Genomic DNA, 23,976 nt, shown 5'->3' on the forward strand with positions numbered 1-23,976 from the left:
TATACCCGATCGTAACGATAGGGTGCAGTGAATATATGAATATGTAATGAGCGGCTCGGCTCCGGCGCCCCCTGCTGGCTGCTGTGTAAAAAAAAAAAAAAATTATATATATATTTTTTTTTTATTAAATATATATTCATGTGCTTACAGCACATGAATAAAAATAGCATGCCCCTCCTCAGAATAAAATTCCTGATTTTTTTACACCAAATGTAAAAAACAAAACACTTTATTTATTATTATTATTATTAAGTTCACATTCCACTTCACCATAAAAAGATAGCGATTGCTACTCGGTGAATCATGGTGAAAAAAACCTTGAAATGTATTCGCCATGTGGTCATTGAATAGGGTGATTCACCGTTTTAGTCAGAAATTCGCCAAACAGCACAAATTCGCCATAAAAACATGACGAATCAGGCTCATTGAATACCGCCCTATGTGATGTAACATGAATAATGGACACTCTTGTGTGGTATAATGTGAATAAGGTTGCACTACTGTGTGGCATAACTTGGGCCACATCCCCTTCCTAGGCAAGAACACGCCCCCTTTTTAAATCATGCACATGATATCTATTTGAAATATGGGAGTGGGCGCACCAGTGCTCTTGTTGGTAAGGGCACTTAAATGAGGATTGCAATGGGTGAGGGGTAATGTATGTTGCTTGCTGCTGCTGTGATCTGGGCTGCTAGTTTATGGCTGCTGTGCTCAGAAAGGGGTGATGGGTCAAAGGTGGAACTAGCGGAAGTGATGGGGGCAGGGCCGGTGCAAGTTTTTTTGGTATCCTAGGCAAAACTTCAGCTTACTACTCATACCACCACCCACACACCAATACCGACTTCTAGGACTTTCAGGTGAACTTTCTTCATTCTCTAGTGAGGACCTGCCAAAAATGAGGCAGAGCTAAAGGGTGGGTGGACGTGGCCTTAAATCATTTTAGGAGCGTGTCCAGCGCTCCCCTAGCAACTGGGTAGCCTGGCTCCCTCTGTGTACTTTCTCCCTGCACTGAAGAAGCGCATTGTATCTCTTCAGTGATCACCAGCTGCCCCCCAACTGCGCCCTCGCCCACCTGCGGGACATTGCCACCTGCTGGAGGGACAGTCTTCAAAATAGCGGGACAGTCGGTGTGGAGGTGGCATCTTAGAAGTTCTACACCTGCCGTTTGCATTAAATTCAACAAGATTGCTTCTGTGAGTCATCCTTAATTTTGTGATAGATTCAGAATAAGCCATACCCATTCCTCTCCCCATAATGCAGTATATACAAATTACCCCCCCCCCCCACACACACACACACACACACAGTTCTTATAATGCATTATATAGAAACTACCCACCTGCCCCCCTCCCTTATAACACATTATATAGAGAATTAATCCTGGTCCCTTCCTATCCCTATTATACATGACACACAGAGGATAAGTCCTACCCCCCCCCCCAGCACATTGCCATGCACTAGCTGCCTGTGTATGTAATGCTGAGCTGCTTGTATAGCAGCAGATGTTTTTCTCTTTGCAAGATAAGTTCCTTCAGAGAATAATAGAGCACAATGCAGGAGAGGATCCTGTGGCTTTTTCCCACCCAGATTTCTCACATGCCTATAGTGTCCCAGGTTACCTCCTCACTGCCTGGCTGAGAGCCTTCCGACCCATATATGTTGGAATACATTTCCCCGCAACTAAATATATATCGTCTTGTGGTCTGTAGATCACAGAGAGAAGCTCACACCTAATACGCTGGGTATGTTCATTATGTGTATTACACAGGCCATGTCACTAATGTATAGTACACAGGCATGTGTTACTAATGTGTAATACACAAGTGGTGTTACTGATGTATATTACTAATGTGTTATACACAAGTGATGTCACTAATGTGTAATAATACACAGGCCATGTTACAATTGTATAGTACACAAGTCATGTGTTACTAATGTATAATACACAAGTGGTGTTACTAATGTATATTACTAATGTGTTATACACAAGTGATGTCACTAATGTGTAATAATACACAGGCCATGTTACAAATGTGTTATATTACACAGGTCATGTTACAAATGTGTAACACATACGTGATGTCACTAATGTGTAATAATACACATGTCATGTTACTGATGTATAATACAGAGGTGATAATGCTAATGTGTAACACACAAGTGATGTCACTAATATGTAATAATACAGAGGTGATTATGCTAATCCTGCGTTATCTTCACAGTGAATGTGCCCCAAAACTTAATTTTTACAAAAGTAGGTGAAATGTTTATTTTCACCTACTTTTATAGAAATGAAGTATTGATGATTATGGGTCATAGAAATAATTAATTGTACGTATATTGTAAATATAATTATTATATGCAAAACCAGTATTTTTAAGTGTTCTAGAATTGGGACATAAAATGTGCAGTCAGACATTTATGGTATACTATATTATATTATTCTGTTATGTCTTTCTGTTTAAAATAACAACATAAGATATCTAAATGACGTTTTTATTATTTATGTTGAATTTCATGAGAATTGGATTGGCTTATGTACTGTAATTGGTGAAATGATATCCAGGAGAGAAGCTGTGCCTGTTGGGAGTTGTAGTCAGGCCAGCCGAGGCCTTGCTGGAAAGAGAACGTGACTGTTTTGTCTGTGCATCTCCAATGGGAGTCTAGTGGTCTTTTGTGATGGAGAAGTCTTGAGATAACGTCACCGCAGGTAAACAAATGAATGTGACAAAGGTTCCGATGTTAAAGGACAACAATAACCTTTATTCTGTCTCTGTCAGTCATTCGCTTGAATTCACAGCATCCATTCTAATAGAATTAGAGTTGTCATGGATACCTTTATTAATAAAAAAGCAGATCCATTAAAGTTTAATATATAACAAGTGCAGGATAACGCCCTCAATTCTGTGTATTAGAATTTTTCATCTCTTACGCACCGAGGCGGGTTTATTTACTAAGGTGGGAGTTCTGTTGAAGATTGGATGTTGCCAGTAGCAACCAATCAGGAGCTACTTCTTATTTATTTATCGCCTTCTGGAAGATAGTAGATTCTGATTGGTTGCCTATAGCAACATTCCATCATTTAACAGAACTCCCATCTTAGTAAATAAACCCCTAAGTGCCTAATTCAGACCTGATGGAACGGCTACAAATTAGCAGACCGGGTGATTATCGATAGCCTGCACATGCGCACGGCCCGTAGAACGCATGCGCGATGCCATCCTGCAATAAAATCCTGCTACTTTTTTGATTGCTTGCCATAAGCAAGGTGATTGACAGGGAGGTGGCATTTATGGGTGGCAACTGTCCCTTTTCTGGGAGTGTTAGGGAAAACGCAGATGGTTAAGGGGAGGGCATGTGACGTCAGCTCTGGCCGGCCCACATATTTACTTACTGATGCGTGGTGCGACCGGGAGCCGGGTGGGCGAGCAGGGGAGATGGAGCCAGGGTGGGAGGACGAGCTGGGTTGATGGGGAGCAGGCTGGTCCACTGGTCCGCTGCTGGGCGGGTGGGCGCCGGCAGTCTGGTCTGTTGCTGGGTGGGCGTTCGGGCCAAGGACAGCATTAAGACAGCCTGTGCGGCCTGCGCAGCGTGACCTCTGACGTCAGCACGCTGCGCAGAGCTGCCCGGGACGGGAGAAGCCGGGCAGCTGCTGAGCATCCGCTCAGATGCTGCCCGGCATTAGACTGCGCATGGATTGAAATCCCGGGATCCTGCCGATCCCGGGATTTGCCACCCTACTGCTAAGCAATTCACAGGATTGCACGGGGCGGGATAATATCGCCCATTACAAAGTAACAAAGTATGAGGTGTAACAAACTTTATAGAGGACAAGCGTAGATGCTGCCCATGGCAACCAAACATCTACAGATGGATGTAGCCTCTTTCTTCTTGGCCTTTAATAGGATTAACTGAGAAAGACCGGTCACACTAATCCCCTGTTAATCCCCTTGCTGTATTGTTCTCTCTATTGTATCACAGCTGAGAACAATAGATAAAAGGAAGCATTGTCTGCGCCTAGGTGCAGAAATTTAGTCAAGAAGAACCTGGCTCTCTGTACACTACTGCTTTTTTGAAAGCTTGATAAATCTCTCTTAGGGGAATATTCAATCCCTGACGCTATTTCCGACGGCATTGAATAAGCAAGTCGACAGAACAGGCCCGACTTGAAAATCTGTCGGGCCTGTTTTGCTGATAATGGCCATGAATTCTCGTGTTCACGGCCGAATCTCGACAATCCATGTCCGTTTACGTGGACACTCCCCCTTTTTGCCGATCGACAGGCGGGACATTCAATCCCGCCTGGCGATATGCTGTCAAGCAAAACGAAAACGTGCCAGGGTCATGGCTGCCGGGACCCGGGATTGAATACCTTTAACGTTCCCATTTCCACTGATGTGTAAGTATTTTTATTGTTAGTAAAATATTTTTACCTAAACATGGCGGATATTAGTAACAGATGATGGATTTTATAATAACCCGCACAGGGATCATGTAGATGGGTGAAGCTGGAAATGGTCTACAGCTCACATTGGTCTATAAAGGAGACATACTGCAGAGTCAATAGAACGTCACATACTGTACTTGGACATTGGCTGGTACTTACTCTACAAATGTTATTTCTAGGAACTGAGAGATGTTTGTTTACCCTGGGTCCATCCTTTAGCAGTCAGGCGACAACATCACGTCTACAAATTCTGTCACAACAAAACCTGTTTCATTGAGCAGTAACTGCAAACACTGGGGAGCCGGCATGGAGACACTTGTGTGTGTGACGCGTCAGAAGCTTGCTGCTGCTGCAGGCAGATCATAGGCTCTGCTTCCTGACCTCAGATGCCTGCACACCATCCTGTGCCAGCAAGCTGTGCCATGCCAGTATATCCTTTAGAATGTAAGCTCTCACGAGCAGGGCCCTCTCTCCTCATGTGCCTTTCTTAGAATATATAAACCTCTGCCACCCTGATAATTGCTTCAGTGTCCTGTCCCCTGATGCAACTATCTATATTAACCATGTACTTGTCCTAAACTGTCTTGTACTGTAATTTGTTATGTGTTTTTGATTATAACTATGCTCTGTAAAGCGCTGCGGAATCTGTGTGCGCTATATAAGAAACTGTTAATAAATAAATAAAATAAATCTGTGAGAACCATACAATGGGATACCGTCAGTGCCACAGCCATATACAGTCATGAAATACACTCTGACATTGTTGGATGAATGTGGGGAAGGAACAACTGAAGCAATTTGCTTTTCCTAATTGGGGGCAAAATAATTAGTTTTTTTTTTTTTAATTACCACAGGTCGTAGGCGCTTTTGTGGGTGCTTCCGGGCCTGAGCACCCACGGAAAATGTTAAGCACCCACCAGGCCTGTTAGCACGTCAGACTGTAGACAAGAGTACAGCGCAGGGCCAGAGGGAGCACGGTGGGTGGAAGGGAGTTTGTGCTGACATCAAACCGTGCAAAAGTACACCCTTTACAGGTCAGAGTGCGGTGGACGTTGGGAGGGAGCTGAACTCAAACCGCAGGCAGAAGTACAGGACAGAGTGCGGCGGGAGATCTATCACTATATATGCGTTCACTATATTTGAATATTGGAGACAACTGTGCTGTGTAATATAAATTGGTATTATTTTGTGGCCACGCCCCTTCCCCATGAAGCCAATCCCCTATATTTTTGGCTTGAGCACCCACCAGCAAAAAATAGGCACCTATGCCACTGGTGGCATTGTATTGGTGGTGACTACCATTATGTGTTGCAGGATGGGACATACTACTGCAATTTACCATACAGGTGCTCCCCAGCAGAAATTCTGATGGTTGTTTTCCTGCAACCTGACACGGCAGGCGGAAGGTGACATGCTCATGCACTCATAACCACCATGCATGTGCACAACCTGTTTAGAAGAAAGTCTCTGACTTGTCATTGTTGTTGTTTATGTTGTACAACAGAATTATACTTTCAGGTTTGGTTGTGTGAGCAAATCACAGGACTGGGGCCACGTTACACAGCATAACTACACTTCTGCATGATGTTCTTCCAGACATGAACTAGTCAGCTGTTCTCTGACACCGTAGTCACTCTGCCAGTGTGAAGAACCGGGGTTTTAGCCTGGAATTTATATGCTGGGGACTGCATCGCCGGACCCCCGTTATCACTGCTAAAGCAACTTCCCGGGTGGAGCAGTTCTACCGGTAATTTGCCTTTTAACATGTTTTTATTTGTAGTGTGAACCTCTTGAAATTACTCTTGAAATTACTCTAATTGACATCTGAATGGAGGTGAGCACGGAGCCCCGCAGCGACAGATCACTAGGTCCAAAAATCCTTAAAGTCGTCAATTCCATCTGACAGACCCCTTGTCTGCACAGCCGTGGTTATTTCTCTCCATCCAATCTGGCGAGATGAGGGAAGTATAGACAGCGGCATCAAGACTGCCTAAACGGGTGTCCGCCCCCAGCTGCGAGAGAGCGGACTACCTACAGACGCAGTTAAAGTGAGCTGGTCTCACTCTGCGGTCTGTCTACTGTATCAGCAGCCGCTGTCTACGTTATACGCTATTCCCTTTTGCACACAACAAAACACCGGAGACTGTGTTGGCATTTACATCAAGGAAATTGGATATGGACCCTGGATATCACAAATTTAAAGGTATTATGCAACTTTAATCAAATAACTGGTTCAAATGAATATACCTTATCCATTGTGATCATAATATCTAGATATTTGTCGCTGAGAAATTGAAGCCATTTATGAGTCTCTAAGGAGCCCTATGAAAGGAAGTTATTCTTTATTATCAGTCTAACTGCAGAAATAAAGGGTGGCCACCCCTTCCCACTACCTTCAGTGTCTCTTAGATATTGTTATTATAGATTGTTTATTTTATTATGGTATTATATGTGTATTTTTTATGAAATATATTAATAAATCATAATTGGTTTTTACCAATTAAAGGCTTCACATGTGCGCTTTCTTAGAAGTGGGTCTAGTCTAAGAATTGTGTAGAAAGGAGTGTTACTAGTGCCACACATGCGCTCTCTAAATATTTCTTGATATTTATTTAGATTTTCGTGTTGGCATACCTAGGTTTCCAACCCGGGTAAAAAGCAGGGTGGAGACCTGGGAATTTTGACGTGGGTTGAATTGATCACACTGAAGAAAAAAAAGTGTTAAAAGGCAAATTACCGGGTCAACATGCTTGACCCGGGAATTTGCCTAGCAGTCAGAACGGGGTATAAAGATTCGGTACTCTTTACCTAGAACGGCGCCCACGATTGAAATCGCGGGCATCGCGGGTAAAATCGCGGCATCGCGGGTAAATCGCGGGTAAATCGCGGGTACATCAAAATCGGGTACCCGCGATTACCGCGATTTTCCCATAGAGAACAATGTTAAAAAGCCTGATTGACCGCGATTTTAGCGTTAAATGCCTCAATGCCCGCGATTTTCCCATAGGAATCAATGTTAAATGGGCTACAGAGCCCAAATAGCCCCAATTAACCCTTAAATGTCCCCCCAATTTTTGTACGCCACCCCACGATCCACGCCAACCCGAAGCGTGGCGAGCGCAGCGAGCCCGCGAGGGGCGGCGGTACGCGTCCTACGACCTTTTCATGCCCTACTATCCACGTCGGCGTGGAGTTGAGAATAGAATAGTGTGGCGAGCGCAGCGAGCCACCGAGCCCGAAGCGTGGCGAGCGCACGCGGATACCTTCACAGTTATACGCGTCCCCTCGCGGGCTTCACAGGTGTCCGCGTGGCCACGGACACCTGTGAAGCCCGCGAGGGGACGCGCTTACCTGTGAAGGTATCCGCGTCCCCTCGCGGGGCTCGCTGCGCTCGCCACGCTTCGGGCTCGGTGGCTCGCTGCGCTCGCCACACTATTCTATTCTCACACCACGCCGACGTGGATAGTAGGGCATGAAAAGGTCGGAGGACGCGTACCGCCGCCCCTCGCGGGCTCGCTGCGCTCGCCACGCTTCGGGTTGGCGTTGATCGTGGGGTGGCGTTAAAAATTTGGGGGGACATTTAAGGGTTAATGGGCTCTGTAGCCCATTTAACATTGATTCCTATGGCCAAATCGGGTGGATTGAGGCATTTAACACTAAAATCGGGTCCATCGCGGCTTTTAACATTGCTTCCTATGGGAAATCGGGAGCATCGCGTCGCGGGCATCGCGGGTACGTTTATGGCCGGCCGCGACGCGACCGACGCGATTTTTCAGGTTTAACATGGTTTTCAATGGGAAAATCGCGGGCATCGCGTCGGTCGCGTCGCGGGCAGGCATAAATGTACCCGCGATGCCCGCGACGGGCGCCGTTCTAGGTAAAGAGTACCAAAGATTCTAATGATCTGACAGACTACAGGCTGTGTCCTATCTCGCTCACTACATTTAGAGAGAGAGGGAGACGTTGCGGAGCAGAAGGTAAGGTGGCCACAATAGCTCCTGCAGTGCATGTATACTGTATATGAATATTTTAGATCTGTATGTAGGGTTGTACACGTCTCTGCGGCCTTACTGCCCTGTACCAAGCTGTATTTGACTTCAAACTAATTGGTGCTTTAAATCTAGCAGTTATCTAGCTGGAATTCCACCAGTGGCAAAAACCACAGGCTAATACCAAAGACATTCAAATCAGTGCAGAATCCCGACTGCAGGTGCTCCGACGGGGGCAAGCGCAAAGGAGCCCCTTGCGGGCTCACTGCGCTCACCATGCTGCGGGCTCAGTGGATTGCTTTGCTCCCCACAGGTTCCAATCTCCCTCTATGGGGGTCGTGGACCCCACAAGGGAGAATAGCCCCTGTCAGTCAGGATCCCCCTGTCGGAGCACCGGATACTGACCTTCGGGATCCCCCTGTCGGGCCGGCATCACCTTTAAACTGGGACACCAATGAATTACATTGGTTCCGTGTTTGGCCGACTTCTCATCTCACCTGGTTGTATGTAGCCACAGAAACTGATTATCACAATGTACAGGGGGCCTAATTCATTTGTGATCTGAATGGGGTGAACTCGGCCCCGTTCCGATGTTGGGTGGTCTGTGCATGTGCAAGTGCGTATTTGCACAAGTGTAAACCCTGGCAACATACGGCTTTGTTGAGTTACACACTCCCTGTGCCATTCCTTGTGGGAAAGGAGGGCCGGACGCTATGCGTTTCCATGGAGGTGGGACGATGCCTGGCGGGGGGGCTGACATCACAATCGGTCATCGCCCGACCCCTCTTTGACGGGCATTCAGCAGCACGGCGTTTCTGTGCTCGGTAAGTAGCGATTTTCACTGCTTACTGAGCTAAGATGAATCCGGCCCAGGGAGAGAATGTTAAGACAACATAACTTGGAATAAAAAATAATATTAAGCTTTATTCTAAACAGAAAAACCTTTTGAGGTATATTTGGCTAAAGACCAACTCACTTGCTCTGGCCAGAACCTTTTGTCAGATTTCACTCTGTAATCTGTAACCGTGAGCAGTTTCCCTAAGACGCCCATATATGGTGGTATCGCAAACGATAACCGGTACTGCACTCAATGTTGTTCCAAAATTTCTGTTTGCACAGGGCAAAAATGAGCGTGATCCCCAGAAATAATCCTTGAAATAAATGAAAATAATTGCGGGTATGGGGGGGGGGGGGGGTGTGAAGCTGGAACATGTCAGCTGATAGCCCCTAATCTACTGTGTGTGTGTGTGTGTGTGTGTGTGTGTGTGTGTGTGGTCCTCTTATTGCCACATAGGCAGCAGGTCTAGGATATAAAGAGCTGGACCATGTCTAATTTGGCCTCACACATATATGGCCAAAAATGTACAAGAATTAGTCTACCTATGGTACTGTAAAGCAGGTTCCACACTGGAGTAATGGGGGATTCGTTCCGACATCCCTGTCAGCCCAGATCCCCCGTACACACTAGAGCGATGTTAATGAAGGACGGAATGATCACTGTTCACAGAGGGTGAAATGCAGGACACCTCAGGGATGTCCAGCAACACCTGATGCCAATGATGGCATGTTATTAGCCCTGAGGTTTGTATCTGTAGGTCACCTCATGCCGTGTTCCAATAATCACACGGGAATCCGGGGGCATTTGCAGTTATGGATGAAAACAGAAGCAAGAGGCTGGGATTGAGGACAGGAGCTTGTGAAGGATACAGGAAACATCTGGTGAGAGAGAAGACGGAGCGAGTGGAACGAGACGGATCACTAAGTAGCCATGGTAAAGATTTGGATTTAAGTACGGAATCCCTCACTGGACAGGAAGGATCGTCAGGATGTAAATTAGATGGGCAGGGAATGGGGTGTAAGTGGACGCATCACCCCTGCCTCTAAGTTTATGGCACAGACAGGTACTGCTTGTGCAGGGAATAGCTGCTGTTTCATCCACCTCTGGATTGTTTGGGTTTGCAGTCTGGGCCCCCTGCCAACCTGAAAGATATACGTTACCTCTCCTACTTATAGTCTCAGGGCCTAAGCAGTCAAAGGACTCTACAGGGATCACTTACTAACACTGCATTCAGACGTAAAGTTAACACTGAACCATAGAAAAGCAATTGTTCTTTTGCATTCGTTACCCAACTAGCACAAGACAAGGCGATGGCTTGCTCTCCTTGGTGCACATGCTGTACCAAAATGCCCCGTTTGTAAATGACCATTACGGCAAAAGATCAAAGTAATAGCAGTTTTTCATTATATTCATCCAGAATTAGTTGTGAATGTAACAAAGAACGCAAATAATTGGGGGCATTCAATGTCTGCCGCCATTTGTATTTTCCGGGGAAAATAGCGACCCCCGCCTATTCAATGCTGCAGATTATGAAAGCATTAAAGGCGGATTCCGAAAAACAGATCTGATTTTAAAACAATTGAGGTATGTTTTTGTCGGAAACGGATGAGGCGACAATCCGCGGCCGTTTTAGCTGACACTCCACTTTCCAACATTCAACAGACGGAACATTGCATTCCGGCTGTTAAGTTTCAGTCAAGCTGGGCGAAAAAGGGCCGGGATTCCGACTGTCGGGAAGTCCTGGGGCCATAATACCTCCCAATGTTATTATGGACAGAGTTGAAAGCACAATCAGCCTAATGTACAGATGTAGCGCCTCTCATTAGTGCGGGTCCTGGTGATTGGCCAATCGCCAGGACCCACCCTTGGATGGAAGGGTGCGCGCGTACTAGACGCTCGTGCACCCCAATCCGACTGAGCCCACCGTCGCCTCCTCGTGCCTCCCCCCCTAACCCTGCCTATCTCCCTGATACGGAGATGGGCAGGGATTCCACTCGCCGAGTGACGGGGACGTGCGTGTGAGACCCTCGCGCGCCCCCGTCAGATGGAGCACCTCTCCGCCAGCTGGGGAGAACTGGCGCTGAACAAGAGGCGCTCCATCTGTATATGGCAGAAAAATGTGCACCGCTGGTGGCCCTTCAGCCATACCTATTGATGCTCTAGAACTGAACTTAGCATCAGTGAAATTTGCTTCATTCAGCTGCAAAATAGGATAAGCACATAAAATTGAAACCATCGTGACTATATGTTGCTTTATCCTGTAATCATCAGACCTGAATTTGTTAACTGATATAAATAAAACTTGTTTATTTTCAGATAATCCTCTGCATAGTCTCTGAAATCAAACTGCAAGTAGAAGCCATTGAAGATTACAACTGATTATTTCCTCGTTAGAATACACGCGGGCAGGCCCTTCCTTTCTAGATGCACTCTTGTGTCTGAATCAGCATGGTGGAACACAGGTCAAAGATGCACGGAAGGCACTCGTCCAACCAAGAGCATTCTTAATGGTATGTATTGAAGTTTGCTGCTCAAAGACTACGGTGCTGCAAGGGTTAATATACCTTCACAAGGTAGAGCAATCTATCACGTCCATTCATAAAGTGTTGTCTTCTGTAACGTGATTAACTGTCAAAGCAAAAGATTATGGTAAATCCTGTGCAAATATGTTTACTGTGACTGGGTCTTATTCAAATTAAACATGTAGCTAATGTGGATGCTACGATCAGACAGGATTAGAGGCGGGTATTTATTTCCGGTTTAACCAAATGAAAAGACGGTCACAGAAACCGATTTTTGGGGAAATTATTTATCACCGGAAAAAAAAAAGATCTGCGAAATGTGTCTCTACAAAAGAAACCCGAGACATAGATCTACACAGGCGTCTTATTATTCAATATTAATGAGTTGCCTGTGCAGTGCTTGGGAGAGAAAGAAAGGTTGAAACCTTTATGTTAACACTCCCCACTCAAAAGGTCATTTGCAAATCGTTTGATGTTCAGGCTGATGACATGAATACTGTATACACACCTGCAAAATGTTCTTTTACAGGAGGGTTTATGGAAGCCAACGCTGCCATAAACACAAACACACAGAGCAATCAGTCGCGTGTTGTGATGCTGAGGTTGGGAGACCTGCAGGTGTGCTAAAGGTACCGTTCAAGGCTCTAACACAGGGATGTGATTAGAGAAAGATTGGAAATGGTACGGAGCGGAGGTGGCAGGTGGGATTAGCCCTACGCTGTCCTGATTGCTGCAGAGAGCGAGATTGTTTAACTACAGCACAAACCTAGTTCTGCTTCATAGATAGAGACTCATCCTCTGTTACCTGATATGGAAATCAGGAAATACTGAGAAGGCTTTTACTTAGCTACTGATACATGTTAATTATAGTAAAGCAGATAATCTTTGCACAGCAGGTGTGTAGTAGAGGTCACACTGGTTAAGGGAGCACTGTACACGAAGATCAGAAAGTCATCGTATAACCAAACAGTTTTCTTCAGATTCATCTGATCAGATCTGACAGAACAATCTGAAGAAAAAAGGCCAAATCTGTGCGACTGAGTCTCAGATCCATCTGACAAAAAAAAAAAAAAAAAAACATCTTTGGTGCATCACCAAAGATCCAGCTGACTTGAAGCTCTCAGGGGTTTAACATAGGTCTGACCAGATGTATCTGACGTGAACAGAGCGAAAAATTAGCCCAGGGTCAGATCAGATATCTGGGAGAGTTCAAGGGAAATCTAAAGAGATTTGTAGCTTCAGATATGTCTGCGGAGTGGATAGGGGGGATTAAGATTATTTGCAGCAATCTCATGGTACGGAAACTCTCTCTTCTTTTATATGGGATTCAAAAATGATGTTTGAAACGATGGGGGTTGTTCTGGTTGATTCGCAAGGCTTCCAGTTCGCAGCCTTGCGAATCCACCAAACCCCATTCGCAAGGGCGATTCGCTTGCAGGGCCTGCGAATCCATGTCCATTCCCAGCCTTGTGTGATCCGCACACATCATTCGATGGTTGGTGACCATTAAGAGATGGCGAAGGCGCACGCATATAAAAGTGACTCTGAAGTCACTTATATATGTGTAGACAGGGGGGGGGGGGTAGTGAGCGGGCGGCTGACACCTGCCCACCCGCCCCCCTGCACCCGCATCGTGACCTCATCAGCATGAGAATGCCCCATGAATATGCATATGTGCATGCGCAGTACAAAAACATTGGTCCCCATGCGAACACAGCCCTACTGCGAATCAGCCATAATAAGCCCCTATGTTCCTAGATGCGTGAAATAAATACATATATATATAGCAGTTACTAAGGCGGTGATTAGTTAGCTTGGTTCTGAAAAACAGACCGGGATGACCCGAAACTGTCTCACAAAGGGGTTGGTTATAAGTAGGCGGCAGTATTTGCAGTATCACGAGTGCAAAAATGGCAAACGGACGATTTTCAGAGTCCTGTGCATGCACAAACTTTCAAAGAGGGCAATTGAACTCCCCCCATTTTGCAGACTGGATCCAGCCTATTTTGTATTGTGAGCATGTAAGGTGCTCAGGTCCTGTTGGGGATGTAGTGTCCTTTGTCTGTAGAGTGCGTAATATTATATAATTATATCATGTCATATTGGAGAGTGCAGTATCTCCTATGTCTGTATGAGGTGTAATAGACTTGTATTAAGGCAGATGTCATATTGGGGGTGTAGTGTCCCATGTCTTTATTGTGGGTCATTTTATTATATTAAGGTCATGTCCAATCAGAGGCATTGATTGGACAAGGAGGTGTTGACCACACCTGGTTTTCACCTTTCCAGGCTGTGACACCAAAGCCGGGTGCTGCGCTGTGATATTCCCGCGCAGCGTCCGGTTTCTGTTACTGAGCAGAGGCCGGTAATGCAGCCAGAGTACTTTGGGGCAGCTTAGCGTCTCTGGGAATGCTGAAAATACCCACAGCTTATTATAACGGAGGCTTCCCATAAGACCGCGCCTTTCCTGCAAAGCCTTCCAACTAGATTGCAGTAAAGACGAGGCCATGCCCCCTTTTCAGCAACACATGGGGAATATTTGTTGCACCGGGGTACCACTTCCGGGTCCAGCAGTTGGGTCATGTAGTGTTCTGTCTAAGTAGAGCTTAATATGATTATATTACAGTCCAATGGTCATATCACATATACACAAAACCGATTCATCTCCACCTTTAGAATGTAAGCTCTACGAGCAGGGCCCTCGCTCCTCATGTGTTTTTCTTAGAATATATATATACGCCCTCTGATGAAGTCCCAGTGACGAAGCTAGTCAGGGCCTGGCTATCCGCATTCACTGGCTTGCTGCTCCTGTGGACTCTCCGCCCGATCCCGCTCTCCTTCAGGCGTCTGCCCGCAACCCAGCGGGGGGCTCTTTTGAGGTACTCGGTTCTTTGGGACCAGGATTGCCCAGCTGCCTAGCCTGGTTGATATATGTCATGTCACGTGGTATCCAGTCCACCCTGTTTTAATTCTGGTATGAGCAAATGCCCTGCTCCCCTTTGTCCAACATTTGTTATTCATTAAAAACCCTTTTAATGCACCATGAAGCGCACCTTCCTCTTTGTTTTTGCCCAGATTTCTACCTCATTGGATCCTTGAGGATTTGTTTCTGAAGGTTGCTGCAGTCCGCACACATAAGGACTTTGGTCTTGGCTAATATATTCCTTCTCAGCTAAAGGAACATTCACTGGATTTTCCAATTCCTACACTTAGCGCTGGTTTTACTATTTGATACATATATATATATATATATCTGCCACCCTAATAATTTTTCAGTGTCCTGTCCCCCGATGCAACAGTCTTTAATTACCATGTACTTGTCCTAAATTGCCTTATACTGTAATTCATTTTTTTGTTTTTTGCTCATTTATGTGGCACCATATAAATAAACGATAATAATAAGTAACAATGAAAAGCGGGTATCTGCAAATTACATTGCCTTCATTATAGTCAAGGTCAATTTAAGAAAAAATTTACAAAAATGTAATATCAATACTATACACAAGAACGAACAAAAATGGCTTTTTAACTTATGTATAGTGTGTAGCTGCAGAGACTATATGGGCTGGGGGGACCTGTACATTGCTGCATCCCTGTGCAGTGTGTAAGTGGGGATCTCTCCCCTATAAGCAGTACATGATTTTCTGTGCGCTGCAAAATGCATACTAGTTAGATGCGATTGTGTGTGCGCCCCATTGTATATTGAGCTGTGATCGTACGGTAATGCGATTGTGACAAACAATAATAATGTCTGTGTCCGTCCTTACTACCTTGTTAGTTTCCAGATGTGGTAGCATCTCAGATAAAGTGGCGCTGTGCAGTCCATATGTGCAGACGCCCTGCTAGCCTATGTTTCTAATGTGTTTTGACAATTGCCTTGTACCTCCTGCTGTTCCTCCTCAGAACCACTCATCAGGCTGAGAAGCAGGAGAAGTAAATCTACCAGGCAGGAGGCTCTGCATTCTCTCTGAGCTGTGTAGGGTCCTGATCCACCACGATTACTCTATCAATTTGTTACACTTTAAAGGCACTCAATGTCATCCTATAGTGCCAGCATGAGATAAATGGAATGAGATTAACCTCATAGGGAGCGGAGGGGAATAACGCAGCCTCCTGCTCGCTTTCACTTCTCAAGACCTTGAATGGGAAATGCTTCTTCTATTACTCAGCAAGCAAGCTGTCAGTTCCCCATCAGGGACATAGCCACCTTTATTTACCCGAAGTAACACAGAGTCCTGCATTCCTCCTATCTGTGTGTGCACAGTGATAATAACTGCACAGCTCAGTGTATACCTAAATACCACTCCGAGGAAGTGTGGTCACTAAGCTCTCTGACAGTATCTACAACCATTACGGCAAATATTTATTATTAACCGTTTCTAATATAGTGCGGCAAATTCCGTTACACTTTACAATTGGAAACAATGAGAACATAAAATAAAACGATTGGAAACAATGAAAAAAAAAAACCTGGGATATAATAGAGGTAGGAGGGCCCTGCTTGCAAATTTCCAACTACAGGGAGGCAGTTATACTCGGAGATAGGTGTTATTTATTGCATAAAGGTCCACGCAGTAGTCATGAAGGTGTTTGAGCCCCTGGTACTGCACCACCTGAAGGAAGTGACTGGCCCCCAGCTAGACCCCCTGCAGTTTGCCTACCAAGGGTGCAGTTTGCCTATAGAGAATGCAGACAACATGAGGCTACACTTCATTCTGCAACACCTGGACCTTCCGGGCACCTATGCAAGAGTCCTGTTCATTGACTTCAGCATGGCATTCAACACCATAGTCAACAGCATCCTTCACACAAAATTACTCCGCGTAAGAGTCTCGTAAATAAACCTGTTCCTGGATTGTGGACTTCCTGACAGACGGGGAACAGGTGGTGAAAGCGGGAGATTTTACCTCAAGCAAGAGGTCTATCAGCACAGGTGTCCCCCAGAGAAGTGTCCTCTTACCCCCTCTCTTCTCTTTGTACAAGAATGATTGCACCTCAGAAGCACATTCGGTACTTGTGTAGTATCACGGCTCCCACGATCAGAATCAGAATCAGAATCAACTTTATTGGCCAGGTGTGCTTGCGCACACTCAGAATTTGTTGTGGATATACAGTGCAGCATCAAGCAGGGATGAAGGGGGGGGGGGGAAGAGGCATTACATAGGTTACAGACACATTTCATGCTGGCAACACATGCTCATCGAGTAGCACAGCTGTACAGCAGGGACAGTACAGTATACACAGAGAATATGTACCCGCCAAGCTGCACAGCGCCTAGGCAGCCAATCAGCGGCGCCACTGGTCGCTGCAGCAGCCAGGTAGGTGACAATATAAGCAGGGACAGTACAGTGTCACACAGAGAACATATACCCACCAGGCTGCACAGCGCCTAGGCAGCCATCAGCGGCGCCACTGGTCGCTGCAGCAGCCAGGTAGGTGACAATATAGGCAGGGACAGTACAGTATCACACAGAGAACATATACCCGCCAAGCTGCACAGCGCCTAGGCACCGCACAGCCAGGTAGGTGACAATATGAGCAGGGACATTACAGTATCACACAGAACATATACCCGCCAAGCTGCACAGCGCCTAGGCAGCCATCAGCGGCGCCACTGGTCGCTGCAGCAGCCAGGTAGGTGACAATATAAGCAGGGACAGTACAGTGTCACACAGAGAACATATACCCCCAGGCTGCACAGCGCCTAGGCAGCCATCAGCGGCGCCACTGGTCGCTGCGGCAGCCAGATAGGTGACAATATAAGCAGGGACAGTACCACACAGAGAACATATACCTGCCAAGCTGCACAGCGCCTAGGCACCGCGCAGCCAGGTAGGTGACAATATAAGCAGGGACATTACAGTATCACACAGAACATATACCCACCAAGCTGCACAGCGCCTAGGCAGCCATCAGCGGCGCCACTGGTCGCTGCAGCAGCTGGGTGGTAACAGTATGAGCAAAGATACCGCAGTTATAGCAGGGACAGTACAGTTTTCACACAGGGGAACCACAGGGTACACAGGGGGTTACATATGCTGATTGCACAGATCCTAGGCAGCCATTTGCGGCGCCAGCTTCCTGTAGGGGAACAGCGTGGAGAGCCAGCAGGGGGGAGGGGGAGGGGGGGAGAAAGAGTCACTGGGGCCTGATGGAGTCAGTGGGGCCTAGGGCTGGAGTTGGGCCCTCCCTGGCTTGAGTTCCAATGGACCAGACGTCCAGACGTACCTCCTCCCTGGAGGGCGACGCCAGAGGCATAAAATGTCTTCTACAGCCTCTGGTGCTGGGGATCAGCAGCCGGGGCCTGCGGCCTGATCGCTTCTCATGTGAGGGTCAGCCGGGCGCCGGGGGGGGGGGGGGGCCGCAGCCCCGGCTGCTGATCCCCAGCATCGTATAGGAAAAAATCGCATCGCATGCGATGTGATGCGATGCCATTTTTCACAGAAATCATTGACATGTGTTAAAATCATGTTAAATGCACCCCAAAGGGCATTGGTTACTGTACCACCCCCACTATGAATGCCAACCCGAAGCGTGGCGAGCGGCGGCGGTACGCGTCCTACGACCTTTTCATACCCCCACTATCCACGTCGGCGTGGAGTTGAGAATAGAAAGTGTGGTGAGCGCAGGCAGGGACAAATCTGCATATAGGTGAGAAGTGAACCGGATGGCCCAGTGGTGCAGTATCAACAACCTAGAACTCAACCCACGAAAAAACAGTAGAGGTGGTGGTGAATTCCAGGAAGAAGTCAACAGAGGGACCTCCACTCATGATTGACGATTGTGTGGCATCACTAGTTCCTGGGGTGTATAATCATTGAGGACCTTAAGTGGGGGGCAAACACTGATGCCATCGTTGGGAAGGCGCAGCAGAGACCGTTCTTCCTGAGGCAACTCAGGAAGTTCCAATTCCCCCAGAAGCTGTTGCTCCTCTTTTACTCCGCTATTGTTGAGTCTGTACTGTGCTCCTCGCTTCTAATCTGGTACGGATCCCCCAGTGAAAGAGATAAATGCAGGCTTCGAAGGGTAGTGAGGACGGCAGAAAAAAAATCATCGGGGCAGACCTCTCCTCTTTCCAGGAACTGTACCCCTCCAGTCAAGTCAAAAAGCGGGCAGAGAAAATCATAAAAGACCAGCTTCATCCAGGCCATGACCTGTTCAATCTGCTTCCCTCAAGCAGGAGATACAGGGCCATTACAGCAAAGTCTACAAGATGCCTACAAAGCTTCTTCCCAAACAGTTCACCTGAAAAATAAGTCAAGCAGGTCCGAGCTTAACTGCTGATAAACTGCTGCTATGCAATATTGTGCAATATTATTAAATTCTATCCGCTGTTCTCCTATGGCTCAACTAATATGATTGTTTGTATTTGTTCCCTTACATGTCGTATACACCTGGCCAAATAAAGATGATCCTGATGTACTGTCTGCAATAAAGGTGGGATTCTTTGTGCAGCATTGATAAAAATATAAGGTGTAAGTGTGTGTATGTGTGTAGTATATATGCGGTTAGAGAGATGTGTGCAGTGGCGCTGGAACGTTTTTAGGTTGGGGGGGGCAAGATATAATCTCATTTTGGCGCCCCCTAAATTGCTATATGTTACCCCCTGATAGTTAATGAAATATGTTTTCATCAATAGTAATAGAGTAACAGAAAAACACTATAGTTTTATTAGTAACAAAATAACATTTGTCCAGCACATGTCCCCACATCCCTCATATGTCCAGCACATGCCCCCACATCCCTCATATGTCCAGCACATGCCCCCACATCCCTCATATGTCCAGCACATGTCCCTATAACCCTCATATGTCCAGCACATGCCCCCACATCCCTCATATGTCCAGCACATGTCCCTATAACCCTCATATGTCCAGCACATGCCCCCACATCCCTCATATGTCCAGCACATGTCCCTATAACCCTCATATGTCCAGCACATGCCCCCACATCCCTCATATGTCCAGCACATGTCCCCACATCCCTCATATGTCCAGCACATGTCCCCACATCCCTCATATGTCCAGCACATGTCCCCACATCCCTCATATGTCCAGCACATGTCCCCACACCACTCATATGCCCAGAACATCAATTGTTCACACACTCCCCATAACTTAATACATCCCCAATGTACATTAACTCAAATTGTGAGCAAGTTTAGAGATCTCCTCAACTTACTTTTTTTGTTTTGCTGCCTGGATCCCTCCCATACACAGCAGGGCAGACATGCTGGCCGCAGCAGGATGGGGTTGGAGCGCGCTGGGGACCTGGATGCTGGATGCCATGCCCATGCGACGCTCGTCGCTGAAGCAGCAGGGGGCGGGCGGCCGCGGCGTCGGACACTGTAAGTGTCAATCAAACACCGCTGGGCAGGGCGGCCGGCAGGGAGGGGACTGAGTCTGACAGGGAGGACGGATGGAGAGACCCGGCGCAGCGGCGCCAGCGCGCATAGCACTGCAGGATATGTGAGTGTAGAAAAGACCTCACACATACATCAAGACACAGACGGGCCCACGGTACTTTAGCAAGCTGCCCCCTCGCCCCCCCCCCCCCCCCCCCCCCGTTCCGGCGCCCATGGATGTGTGTAGTATATATGCGGTTAGAGAGATGTGTGTATGTGTGTAGTATATATGCGGTTAGAGAGATGTGTGTATGTGTGTAGTATATATGCGGTTAGAGAGATGTGTGTATGTGTGTAGTATATATGCGGTTAGAGAGATGTGTGTATGTGTGTAGTATATATGCGGTTAGAGAGATGTGTGTATGTGTGTAGTATATATGCGGTTAGAGAGATGTGTGTAGTATATATGCAGTTAGACAGATGTGTGTAGTATATATGCGGTTAGAGAGATGTGTGTAGTATATATGCGGTTAGACAGATGTGTGTAGTATATATGCGGTTAGAGAGATGTGTGTAGTATATATGCGGTTAGACAGATGTGTGTAGTATATATGCGGTTAGACAGATGTGTGTATGTGTGTAGTATATATGCGGTTAGATAGATGTGTGTATGTGTGTAGTATATATGCGGTTAGATAGATGTGTGTAGTATATATGCGGTTAGAGAGATGTGTGTATGTATGTAGTATATATGCAGTTAGATAGATGTGTGTGTGTAGTATATATGCGGTTAGATAGATGTGTGTGTGTAGTATATATGCAGTTAGATAGATGTGGGTACTTATGTAGTATCTGGGCGTCCGATTTAGAAATCGGGTCGGATCGGGCACATCGCATCGCATGCGACCATCGGATGCGATGCGATGACCCGATTTTTCCATAGGAATCAATGTTAAAATGGACTGAGTCCATTTTAACATGGAATTCAATGGGAAAAAGGGGTCCTTTTCATACCCCTACTATCCAAGTGGGCATGGAGTTGGATATAAACCTGTGGCGAGCGTAGCGAGCCACCGAGCCCGAAGCGTGGCGAGCCCCGCGAGGGGACGGTATTCTGTGTACGCTCGCCAAGCTTCGGGCTCGGTGGCTCGCTACGCTCGCCACAGGTTTATATCCAACTCCATGCCCACTTGGATAGTAGGGGTATGAAAAGGACCCCTTTTTCCCATTGAATTCCATGTTAAAATGGACTCAGTCCATTTTAACATTGATTCCTATGGAAAAATCGGGTCATCGCATCGCATCCGATGGTCGCATGCGATGCGATATCGCATCGCATCGCATCTGATTGTATGCCTTAAGTTAAGGCATACAATCAAAAAATCCGACGCCCAGATACTACATAAGTACCTAGATGTGTGTGTGTAGTATATATGCGGTTAGATAGATGTGTGAAAGTGTGTGTAGTATATATGCGGTTAGATAGATGTGTGTAGTGTATATGCAGTTAGATAGATGTAGGTGTGTAGTATATATGCAGTTAGTTAGATAGATGTATGTATGTGTGTGTGTAGTATATATGCGGTTAGATAGATGTGTGTAGTGTATATGCAGTTAGATAGATGTATGTGGCAGGGCAGTCAGTGTAGTAGTCAGAAATATTGTCTCACAGCTGAGCAAGGAACTATGGCCCTAATTCAGGTTGGCTCTGTAAGCTGCGAACATCGCAGCTTACCGAGTACCTGAGACACCACCCCTCAGTACCATGTAAGAGGATGTGTACGAGAACACATCCCCTCGCATTCCTTCGCTAGCAGGAGAAATCATTCGATGGTCGCCGACCATGATTTCTCCTGCCTTCACAAATAAAAGTCAATCTCAACTGACTTTTATTTAGGATGGCCAGGACGTAGGTGGGGCGGGTGCTGGCATCCTGTGACATCAGCAGGCATTCACCCGCCCGCCAACCCATTATAACAGCCAGAGTTTTCACGGAGATGCCCATAAAATGCTGGACGCTCCCATGGGCGAGTGCTGTTTTTTCCCTCGGCCCTCCCTCCCCGCAGCGTTCGCTGTCGCCGACCATCGTGGCTAAGGCTGAATTCGGATTGGTACAAGCGATCATGAATCGGCCCCTATATGTGCAGAGTTTGCACTTACCACCCACCCAAGGTGCCAGGCTGCAGGACCCCCCCCCCTTCTCCCTGCCACACAGGACAGGGATGCCAGGCTGCAGGACCACCCTTCTCCCTGCCACACAGGACAGAGATGTGAGGCTGCAGGACCACCCTTCTCCCTGCCACACAGGACAGCAATGCCAGGCTGCAGGACTACCCGCTCCCATCACACAGGACAGAGATGCCAGGCTGCAGGACTACCCGCTCCCATCACACAGGATAGAGATGCCAGGCTGCAGGACCCCCTTTCTCCCTGTCACACAGGACAGCGATGCCAGGCTGTAGGACTCCCCTCGCCCTGCCACACAGGACAGAGATGCCAGGCTGCAGGACGCCCCTTCTCCCTGCCACACAGAACGATGCCAGGCAGCAGGACCCCCTTTCTCCCTGCCACACACAGGACAGAGATGCCAGGCTGCAGGACCCCCTTTCTCCCTGTCACACAGGACAGAGATGCCAGGCTGTAGGGCTCCCCTCGCCCTGCCACACAGGACAGAGATGCCAGGCTGCAGGACGCCCCTTCTCCCTGCCACACAGAACGATGCCAGGCAGCAGGACCCCCTTTCTCCCTGCCACACAGGACAGAGATGCCAGGCTGCAGGACTCCCCTCTCCCTGTCACACAGGACAGAGATGCCAGGCTGCAGGACTCCCCTCTCCCTGTCACACAGGACAGAGATGCCAGGCTGCAGGACCCCCCTTCTCCCTGTCACACAGGACAGAGATGCCAGGCTGCAGGACCCCCCTTCTCCCTGCCACACAGGACAGAGATGCCAGGCTGCAGGACCACCCTTCTCCCTGTCACACAGGACAGAGATGCCAGGCTGCAGGACTCCCCTCTCCCTGTCACACAGGACAGAGATGCCAGACTGCAGGACTACCCGCTCCCTGTCACACAGGACAGAGATGCCAGGCTGCAGGACTCCCCTCTCCCTGTCACACAGGACAGAGATGCCAGGCTGCAGGACTCCCCTCTCCCTGTCACACAGGACAGCGATGCCAGGCTGCAGGACCACCCTTCTCCCTGCCACACAGAACGATGCCAGGCAGCAGGACCCCCTTTCTCCCTGCCACACAGGACAGAGATGCCAGGCTGCAGGACTCCCCTATCCCTGTCACACAGGACAGAGATGCCAGGCTGCAGGACCCCCCTTCTCCCTGTCACACAGGACAGAGATGCCAGGCTGCAGGACCCCCCTTCTCCCTGCCACACAGGACAGAGATACCAGGCTGCAGGACCACCCTTCTCCCTCTCACACAGCCACAGGACAGAGATGCCAGGCTGCAGGACTCCCCTCTCCCTGTCACACAGGACAGAGATGCCAGGCTGCAGGACTACCCGCTCCCTGTCACACAGGACAGAGATGCCAGGCTGCAGGACTCCCCTCTCCCTGTCACACAGGACAGAGATGCCAGGCTGCAGGACTACCCGCTCCCTGTCACACAGGACAGAGATGCCAGGCTGCAGGACTCCCCTCTCCCTGTGACACAGGACAGCGATGCCAGGCTGCAGGACTCCCCACTCCTGTCACACAGGACAGCGATGCCAGGCTGCAGGACTCGCCTCTCTCTAGAAGCTGCCTCAGTCCCTGCGCGGTGTGTGAGGCGAGCGAGCCTGAGGATGGGACAGGACAGACAGTGCTGTGGGCGCACTACAGTT

General features: G+C 47.8%; 1 long non-coding RNA gene across 1 annotated transcript; it reads left to right on the forward strand.

Moving 5' to 3' along the window:
• The first annotated feature begins 307 nt into the window (after positions 1–307).
• Positions 308–13,356, forward strand: LOC146064704 (uncharacterized). The gene is made up of 3 exons (XR_014471842.1): positions 308–2,710; positions 6,228–6,650; positions 11,591–13,356. It is a non-coding gene; the product is annotated as an uncharacterized LOC146064704 (long non-coding RNA).
• The last annotated feature ends 10,620 nt before the right edge of the window (positions 13,357–23,976 follow it).

The sequence above is a fragment of the Crinia signifera genome, chromosome 3 (genome assembly GCF_055691185.1).
Source record: "Crinia signifera chromosome 3, ASM5569118v1, whole genome shotgun sequence".
Taxonomy (NCBI): domain Eukaryota; kingdom Metazoa; phylum Chordata; class Amphibia; order Anura; family Myobatrachidae; genus Crinia; species Crinia signifera.